Source organism: Canis lupus, chromosome X (assembly GCF_011100685.1).
Source record: "Canis lupus familiaris isolate Mischka breed German Shepherd chromosome X, alternate assembly UU_Cfam_GSD_1.0, whole genome shotgun sequence".
Taxonomy (NCBI): Eukaryota; Metazoa; Chordata; class Mammalia; order Carnivora; family Canidae; genus Canis; species Canis lupus.
The window spans coordinates 10,542,354-10,552,842 of record NC_049260.1 but is presented as its reverse complement, the minus strand read 5'-3'; the positions used below and the strand labels follow the sequence as shown (position 1 = coordinate 10,552,842).

Below are 10,489 nucleotides of genomic sequence, written 5' to 3'. Positions count from 1 at the left end.
AATTCATTTCATTTCAGAATAAGTGATAAATATGGTCATCCAAAAGTCTTAGGAAGAGTCATCATTTTAAGAACGAGAAAACATCCAACGGGGCACCTGGGTGGCTCAATCGGTTGAGTGTCTGCCTTTGGCTCAGGTTGTGATCCCGGGGTCCTGGGATCAAAAACTATCCAATGATAATTGCTCCATTCATACCCTCACTTCAAGGCCAGCAAGAAAACCATGGCCCCCATAATGACTCCATTGGAAGGCTTTTAATTTTTTTTAAGATTTTCTTTATTTATTTATTCATGAGAGATACAGAGAGAGACGCAGAGAGAAAAGCAGCCTCCCCGCAAGGAGCCTGATGCAAAACTTGATCCCCGACCACAGGATCACACCAGGAGCCAAAGGCAGGGGGTCAACCACTGAGCCACCCAGGCGTCCCCATTGGAAGGCTTTTATAATTAGCCAAAGTGTGGGATATGCTGCCTCATTAGCAACTTCCCCACCCCTTCGGAAAAACAGAATCTAACACTTCACTCAGATGGGAAGGGAAATAGGTGTGACAACTGTCAAATTTTGAGAAATAGGGTCTACTAATTTAATATATTTGATAGGAGCTAAAACGTTTAGAAATAGGTAGCTTTTTATTTTTTTCAAAGATTTTATTTATTTATTCATGAGAGACAGAGAGAGAGGCAGAGACACAGGTGGAGGGAGAAGCAGGCTCCATGCTAGAGCCTGATGCGGGACTCAATCCTAGGACTCCAGAATCACACCCCGGGCGGAAGGCAGGCGCCAAACCACTGAGTCACCCGGGCTGCCCCAATAGGTAGCTTTTTAGACATCCATTGAAACCACACCCCATTTCTAGGTCACATTTTTATTTCTGTCTTTGTCTTTTTTTCAACTAAGAGTAATTGGATTGAAGACAAAGCTTTGTGTAGTTTGCCTAAAGCCACCCCATAGTTCCAAAGGAACCAAGGAGTGTCATTCAGCCAAGGCGCCTATCCCCACTAGCACCACCCCATCAGCCTATTAGCTTTGGCTGTGGCCACGCCTGGAACCAGAAAGTTCTGTGGTATCCCGAAGGGTTCCAAGTCCACCACGCATCTTGTTGACATTTGATCTCTCTGCGTTGCGGTTTTTCACTGCTAAGGAACTTCATCTATATTGTGACTGATTCACTATTTCGATTCGTATTCATATCTTTTCGATCATCCTGAGTGCAGTTCAAAAATATCAGCAATTCGTATTCCACAGCACAGGGTTACAGTTTGTAAGAATATTAACTACATCGGAAGGGAAAACAGATCGGACCCATGGGGGCAGCAAAATACTCTTGAATAAAAACTTATTCTCCTGGTGTCTGTCAGATGCTCCCCGATGTCTGTCAGAACTCCAGATGCTCTGACATCCTCTCTTTATGCAGTAGCAGCCAGACAGATGAGTAGGAACACCTAAAATAGAAAACGATGCAAATGATGTAGGCACCTCAAGAAAATCCTACACATTGAGTTCATTGGGTCATTACATTTGTCCCTAAGATAACCAGCTTTTAAAACCAATTTTACAAGACCCATGGGCTATTTCGCTATTTCAATTACATTTAGTTTCATGGCTGAATTAATAACAAATGATGTTTATGGTACGAGAAGGATTATAAATACTCAAGGTGATATTTTCAAGAGGTCACCATATTTTAATTGCTATGTATAATTATTTTCATTTTCACAGATGAAACATATGACCCACAAAATAATAGCCCCGAGTGAAAATAATGTGCATAGAAAATATTGCCACCACTTGAAAATGTGACCACTACTATATAATATATTCAGAAAAAGTTGGCATCTCATGGGACATATCTTGGTCTCCACCCAAAGGAATTTATTTCCACACTGATGTTCAAAAATGACCTTGTAAGAGAGTATCTCAGCCATAAATAGTTCCCCCAGGACCCATAGCATCAATATATTTGAGTGGAACTTGGGTGGATTTTTTTTTAAAGCACTGCTAACAATGAAATTTTCAGAGAGGTGAGGCTAAGAAAAAATAAGGTGTTCTATCATTACACTTTTTCATTGGTTTGGAAATGCTTCCATCCATCTGAATGAACCTTTTACGCGCCAAGCACAATCTGATACTAAATCATAAAACTTTGCCTTGTAAGCTGTCTCCGTCTTCCTGCTGTTCCCTGAAACTTAGATGCCAATCACCTCTCCTTGCCTTTCAGCTCCATTTTCCTAACCTTATTGATCTATGCACCTCTTTCTTTTCTCCATCTTCCACAAAACCACCTCTAGCAGTCCAAGGTCTAGTTTGGAAATGAGCTCCCCCAGAGCTTCCTGCCTTAACCCCACCTTCCGTGATCAAGACTGTGGGGTTCTCTGATTCTGAGGATGGAGGGCTGCCTTTCATTTGCAAGATCATCCTTTGCCCTGGGGAGCAGCCTCGCTCCTCACAGAGGCCCTCCCTAATTCGAGTCTACAGTACATTGGAAACTTCGTGAAAGAGAACCTCTGCTTTGTTCATTGCCCTATACCCAACACCTAGCACAGTTCCTAATATGCAGCAGGTACATGAGGACTCGAATAAAATTATTCCCTCTGTGTTTTATTGGACCCAAATTATTAAATGGCCAGTGTGTCTCCCTGAATATTCTGTAACCCCTTCCATTACTGTGCATAAGCAGTCACTCAGAAAATGATAAAGAAAAAAAAAACTCTAGGGGCATCTGGGTGGTTCAGTCAGTGAACCATCTGCCTTCGGCTCAGATCATGATCTCAGGGTCCTGGGATCGAGCCCCATATTGAGCTCCCTGCTCAGCGGGGATCCTGCTTCCTCCTCTCCCTCTGTCCCTCCCCCTGGCTGGTTCTCTCTCTCAAATAAATAAATAAAATCTTTTTTAAAAAGAAAAGAAAAGAAAAAAACCTCTAGCAATATTAATCGATACACACCTACTGGGTGGCAAGCAGAGAACTATATGGCTAACACAAAAACATTGTGTCTGAGGTTCTCAAACTGACATCTTAGGACCACTATTGATACCTTAAGGGCCTGCAAAGTCCAGGAATTCTTTTTAATTTTGCATTTTCCATCAAATAATCATCTAAAGTTTTAATATGGGGGTACCTGGGTAGCTCAGTTGGTTAAGACCGTGACTCTTGATCATGATCTCAGGGTCACGGGATCGAGCCCTGCATCTGACTCCCTGCTCAGTTTGAGATTCTTTCCCTCTCCCTCTTCCTTTGCCCTTCCCCCTACTCGCATATGTGCTCTCCCTCTTTTTCTCTCTCTAAAATCAGTAAATAAATCTTTTTAAAAAATAAAGTTTTAACATGCCACATTCTAGATCCTCAGAGTGTCTTCTTTACATGAGACACTCTCTTACTTTCAGCTATGTCTTTTTGTCTTTTACAATCACTTTGGCCTTCAAGCGATTTCACAGAATGACAGCGTTTAACTTCATAGCGTGTTGATAAGCATGTCTGGCTTCCTCTGGGTTGGCATTTCCTAATGTTCAAATGACAGCAATCAGCCCACATCTGCCTTTGAAGTCTTCCTGAATTCTCGTATGAGGCGGAAAGGCAAAACTTGATTTTGCAGCACTAATTTGTGCTTGAAAGACATGTTCATAGAACAAGACTTGAGTTTCTAAAGTATTTTGTTTTTCAGAAACCAAGACTGCTTAATGTTATGAAAACTTCATAATGTAATGGACCAAAGTATTAGATTAATTGTCAAGGGTTAATATGAAAACAGGAAAGGGGCACCTGGGTGGCTTAGTGGTTGAGCATCTGCCTTTGGCTCAGGTTATGATCCCAGGGTCCTGGGATTGAGTCCCACATCAGACTCCCCATGGGGAGCCTGCTTCTCCCTCTGCCTATGTCTCTGCCTCTCTCTGTGTCTTTCATGAATAAATAAATAAAATCTTTTTTTGAAAGAAGAAAGAGAAAGAAAGAAGAAAAGAAAGAAAGAAAGAAAGAAAGAAAGAAAGAAAGAAAGAAAGAAAGAAAGAAAACAGGAAAAGAGTCCAGCCACTTTTTTTAAGAAATTAAATACTAATTCTAAACTTTATATAGAAATACAAAGGACTGAAGTTCCTAAAAAAGAAAAACAAAACAGGAGGATTATATCCCTGCCTTCAAGACTTACTCTAAAGTTATAGCAATCAATACAGAGGGTTTTGGTGTGTGATCCACCAATAAATCAACAAAATACCATAGAGAGAAGAAAAATTGACACACCTATGGTCAAGGGATTTTTGACAAAGATTCCATAACAGTCAAGTTGGGGAAGTAAAGTATTTCAACAGCTGATGCTGGAACAAGTGGATATTCATATTTAAAAAGATGAACTTTGACCCATACCTCACACCATATCTGAAGATGGTCGCTAGCCTGAATATAAAAGCTTAACAATAAACCTACTAGAAAAATAGGCAGGGATTTCTTAAACTGAATGCAAAAATCTCCATCCTTAAAATAAAACAAAATTGATAAATGGAACTTCAGACAAATTTAAAACTTTCACTTTTCAAAAGACACTTCTGTTAAACACACACACACACCATTAAGAAAATGAAAAATCAAGCCACAGACGTGGAGAAGTTATCTATCCATCTATCTATCTAATTTGTATCTAGAATGTGTAAAGAACTCCTACAAATTAATTACAAAAAATACAAACAATTGAATAAAAACTGAGTAAAACATTTGGACATGTCAATAAAAGAAGATATATGAATGGCCAATGAAAACATGAAAAGATGCTCAGCACTATTCGTTACCACGTAAGTTCAAATGAGAACCACAATGAGAGACTACTACATATTCATTAAAATGACTACAATTTTAAATTTAAATAAAAAATCTAAATTGAAAAATTAAAAACTAACAATACCAAACTTGTGTTGGCAAGGATTCAGAGCAAAGAGAACTTTCATACATTGCTAGTGCAAATGTAAAACAATATATCCATATGGCAGTTTCTTAATAAAGACAAACATAAAGCTACCTCATGATCTAGCAGTTCCAATTCCAGGAACTAAATAAAGTAAAGTAAAAGCATATGTCCTCGAAAACACTCTATCAAGAATGTTCAGGGGTGCCTGGGTGGCTGAGTCAGTTGAGCATCCAATCCTTGGTTTCTGCTTGGGTCATGATCTCAGGAGTCATGGGATAGAACCCCAAGTCCATGATCAGCAGGAAGTCTGCTTGAAAGATTCTTTCCCTCTCCCTCTCCTTTCCCTCTCCTTCTCCCTCTGCCTCTCTCTCTGACCCCCTCCACAAATAAGTAGATAAATCTTATTTTTAAAAAGAATGTTCATTGTAGCTTTATTCATAATATCCCAAAGCTTCAAACAGACCAAGCACCCATCAGCAGGAGAATGAAAAACATCATGGTATAGCTATACTACGAAATACAACTCAACAACAAGAAGAATGAAAAAAAAAAAACAGCAACAAGAAAGAACTATGAATGCATGAACTACGAATACATGAATGAATCTCAAAATCATTAAGTTGAGTGAAAGAAACCGGAGGCCAAAGAGTATATACCCTGTGATTCCATGTATAGGGAGTTCTAACACAGGCAACACTAATCTACTGAGATAGAAATCAGAACAGAGGTTGCCTGGTGGAAAAGAAAGTGAACAGGAAAGGGGTACAAAAGAACTTTCTGAGGTGATGGAAGATTATCTTGATTGGGGTGTTGGTTCCATAGGTGTACATATTGTTAAAACTCAGTGAACTGTACACTAGAGATTAGAACATTTTGCTGTATGTCATTGTACTTCTCACACACAGAGAGAAAACAGAAAACAGAGTAAGAGAAACAGCTGGTGTAACATTTTTTTATGATGTTGTTCCATGTGTTTTTATTTTTCTTCAACTGTGGTCGCCCTGTGAAGTGCTATTTTTAGAATGTAAGTCATAGAGATAGGAGCTACATCTGTTTACCTTGCTTACCATAATACCAATCCCGTTGCCAATTACTAGTGTGGTGGTTTGATGAGGAGGATGAGAGCAGAGGATAGTTCATGATTAAATAACAGCAACTTGCTCTGAGTGCAGAAAAAGGAATTAGCAGAAAGCGAGTGGCAAATATCTTAGAGCATTTCAATTTAAGGTGCATCATGTATGAAGCAATCTGTACCATCCGAGCATACAGACCATCAGTTCAATAGTTGCTAACTGTGCGAGTTGTTTGCATCCATTCCATTTCTTCTCTACTTCTGTTGAGTTCAAATGGTACCATCTGTCACTTGAGTTTAAAACAGACATCTTTACCACTACAAGTGTGTTATGCAGAACAGGAGAAGGGAGTGTGGCAGGTAATAGATGAACGATATCTTGATGTTGCTTGAGAAGTAATGAAACATGAAGCCCTGTGAGCCCTTTATCCTAAAAACAAGATCTAATTGAATGAAAATGATTGGTTAGATCACCTAGTTCAACCAATGAAGCTTAAAAATACAAAAGGTCTTGCCTGGGTTGGCTGAGAGCACTTAAAAAGAGGAGGCAAATATATCACCAGTATTATTTTTTAAGATTTTATTTATTTATTCATGAGAGAGACACACACAGAGAGAGGCAGAGACACAGGCAGAGGGAGAAGCAGGCCCCTCTTGGGGAGCCCGATGCGGGACTCGATCCCGGAACCCCGGGATCATGCCCTGAGCCGAAGGCAGACGCTCAACCACTGAGCCACCCAGGTGTCCCTACCTCTAGTATTATTAGATGTCCACAATAGGAATTCTGTCTTGAGAGGAAGAAGGACAAGGCCCAAACCTACTTGGGAAGCCCCAAAGGTAATAGAAAATGGTCCAGCGATGCACATCCATGACTCATGGGTATAGTTGAGTCATTTATAAGACACAAAAAGATCAGAGTGAGATACCTGAATCCTTAATTGCATGGATGTCAATAGAGAAGAGTGGGGGGGGGGGGGGATCCCTGGGTGGCTCAGCGGTTTGGCGCCTGCCTTTGGCCCAGGGCGCAATCCTGGAGTCCCGGGATCGAGTCCCACATCAGGTTCCTGGCATGGAGCCTGCTTCTCCCTCTGCCTGTGTCTCTGCCTCTCTGTGTGTGTGTGCCTCTCGTGAATAAATAAATAAAATCTAAAAAAAAAAAAATGTCCTTCATCTTGAAAAACAAAAGAGAGAGAGAGAGAAGAGCGGTGAAGGGGTGGGAATGGGGGGGTCTCAAAGCCTACTGGTGCTTGCAAAATCCCCTCCTAAATACCAAAAGAGATTGTATGATAAAGGGATATGTCAGAAAAACAGTAAATATTGATGTATGGGAACATTGGTAACAGAGAGCCCTGGTTCTTCTCTCCAATTTCCACCAATAAACTGTGGTCACTCAGGCAAGTGAAAACAGTTCCTTAAACAATGTGTCCCGAGCTGGCCGTGAAGCATATAAGAAATCCTGTGGCAATGCATTATTTCAAAAAAGAAAATGGAGTCACACAGTTGAGCATCAGATAAATGCAAATTACTGTTATTATTTTCACTACTGCTGTCAAATTCTTCTAAGAGATCCTTTCAGCTATTATAGGCATCTTGGTGTATTTAAAATTTCTACCTATAATAAACAAGTGGTAATGCGTGCCCTTATGATGGGCTATCAGTAAAATAAAGAGGAAAGCAACACTTTGCAAATTACTTTCAAATCTGCCTTTAGAAGGCTTGCCCACAGACAGAAAGGGATTACAGTGAATCTCAATTCAAATGTCTGATGTAAAATTTCATAGTTAAGGCAGTGTGTAATGAGATCAATGAATATTCCTATATAGTTTGAATAGTAATCATGTACTAGAGAACATATTTTTAAATGAATCAACAGAATTAAAATAATAAGCATAAAGGTAGTCATGCAGCAAGAACCATAACAGTAAAAAACTACAAATAACATATGCCTAACATTAGGGGAATAGTTAAGAAAATAATGATATTTCACTTAAATTAAATACCATTCAGACATTAAAAACTATAATACTAATATATATGTATATTTATATATTTATAAATATTTATATATTTATAAATGTATATAAATACATATATATATATATATATATATATATATATATATATATATATATTACAGGGGATCTTAAAATGCCATGGGAAATGCAGTTAAGTGACTGAAACAAGATTCTCGGACGCCTGGGTGGCTCAGTCAGTTAAGAGACCAACTCTTCTCTTTGGCTCAGGTCATGATCTCAGGGTTATGAGATCCAGCCCCCTATCCAGCTCTGCACTGGGTGTGGAACCTGCTTAGGATTCTCTCTCTCTACCTCTCCCTCTGCCCCTCCCCTACCTTAAAAAAAGTGACTGAAGCAAGATTCTTTTTTTTTTTTTTAATTTATTTTCTTTTTTTTTTTAATTTATTTATTTATGATAGTCACACAGAGAGAGAGAGAGAGAGAGAGAGAGGGGCAGAGACATAGGCAGAGGGAGAAGCAGGCTCCATGCACCGGAAGCCCGACGTGGGATTCGATCCCGGATCTCCAGGATCGCGCCCTGGGCCAAAGGCAGGCGCTAAACCGCTGCGCCACCCAGGGATCCCTGAAGCAAGATTCTAAACTACATGTATCTGTTATGCCAATACATAAGGGAGAGAGAGACACATAAGTATACACACACACACACACAAATATGACACAGATACATTAAAAAATTGACAATCATTTTTTCTTTAAATGTAATTCTATTTTGCATTGCTTTATAATAAATAAGCATTTGTACATTTGTAATTGAAACAATAATGGAGGCATTTGGGTGGCTCAGCAGGTTAAGTGTCTGCCTTTGGTTCAGGTCATGATCCTGGGGTCCTGGGATCGAGCCCTACGTTGAATGAAAGCTGAGCAGGGAGCCTGCCTCTCCCTCTCTCTCTCTGCCTGCCACTCCCTGGGCTTGTGCTCACTCACTCTCTCTCTGTCAAATAAATAAATAAAATCTTTAAAAGAAAGAAAAAAAACACAATAATGACATATCCCATTCATTCGTTCATTCATTCATTCATTTTAGAGAGGGAGGGGGAGAGGAAGAGAGAAAATCTTTTTTTTTTCAAAGATTTTATTTACTCATGAGAGACACAGAGAGAGAGAGAGAGAGAGGCAGAGACACAGGCAGAGGGAGAAGCAGGCTCCATGCAGGGAGCCCGATGTGGGACTCGATCCCAGGACTCCGGGATCAGGCCCTGGACTGAAGGTGGCACTAAATCACTGAGCCACCCGGGCTGCCCCAAGAGAGAAAATCTTAAGCAGGCTCCATGCCTAGTGGAGCTGGTCGTGGGACTCAACGCAGGGCTGGATCTCACAACCCTGAGATCATGACCTGAGTGGAAATCAAGAGTTGGACACAACCAACTGAGGCACCCAGGCACCCCCATACTCTATTCATTTAAAATCTTGACTAAAATACATACAGTGCTAAGACCTTCCCACATATCATCTATCCCCCAATCCAATCAAACCCCCAGGATATCCAATAATAATAATTCAGGGCATATCCTGCTATATCTCTCACTATGCTGGTATAAAAACAAATACAGATGAGAGACAAGGTCTATTTTTTTTTACCAGACTTATGTCATAGTCTGTTTTTCCCAGAAGATTGTTTCCCCCCTACTTCATAATGTATCCCTGCATCTAAGTCAATATATATAGCTATAATTCATTTTTCTAGTAATCATTCAAAGCAAGAATTTGCATGATTAATTCAACCATTTTTCTGCTGAGGAACATTCACGGTGTTTCCAGTGTTATCCCTACCAGAAAAAGCTGCCTGGATGTACCTATAATTACACCTTCTGTTACGGTGTGTTTAATCCGTAGGATGGATCCCCATAGCTGGGATTGCTGGGCCAAAGGTGTATCCATTTTTTCATTTTTACAAATATAAAAAGATAGCTTTCCCTAAAAGCTCTACATTCGCTTTCCCACAACAACACACAAATGTCTGTTTTCCCAGATTATCACCAGTACTGAATGTTATTGAATCATTCTTCAAATCCACATTCCTTTGAATGCTGATAAGGCTAAGCCTCCTTTCATTCGTTTATTAATCACTTACATTTTAGTTTCTATGAATATGAATACAAAGTTTCTTTTCTACTGTGTCATTTTTCCAACCCCTCTGTGAGAGTTCTTTGAGAATTAGAGGTATTAAGTGTTTGCCTGCCATATATCCTGTGTATATTTGACTCTATCTTGCCTTTTGGGGTTTAATTACACATTTTTCCATCCAGAAATATTTTTAAACTTGGACTGTCTCTCCTTCTCCTTCTCATTCCTAAATTCTTTTTTTTTTAAGATTTTATGTATTTATTCATGAGAGACACAGAGAGAAAGGCAGAGACACAGGCAGAGGGAGAAGCAAGATTCGATCCCAGAACCTTGGGATCACAACCTGAGCCAAAGGCAGATGCTCAACCAGTGAGCCACCCAGGTGCCCCTCTTTCCTAAATTCTTGTGGTCGATTCTGTAAATTAAA

The 10,489-nt window shown here is 39.8% G+C and overlaps 1 long non-coding RNA gene across 1 annotated transcript in view; it reads right to left on the bottom strand.

The window, feature by feature from the left end:
• Positions 1-258: 258 nt before the first annotated feature.
• The window catches only part of LOC119868363, a 32,644-nt gene continuing 22,413 nt past the window's right edge, over positions 259-10,489 (bottom strand). Inside the window, exon 2 of the long non-coding RNA XR_005386139.1 lies at positions 259-1,442. This is a non-coding gene — a long non-coding RNA (uncharacterized LOC119868363). The remainder of the gene's footprint in view (positions 1,443-10,489) is intronic.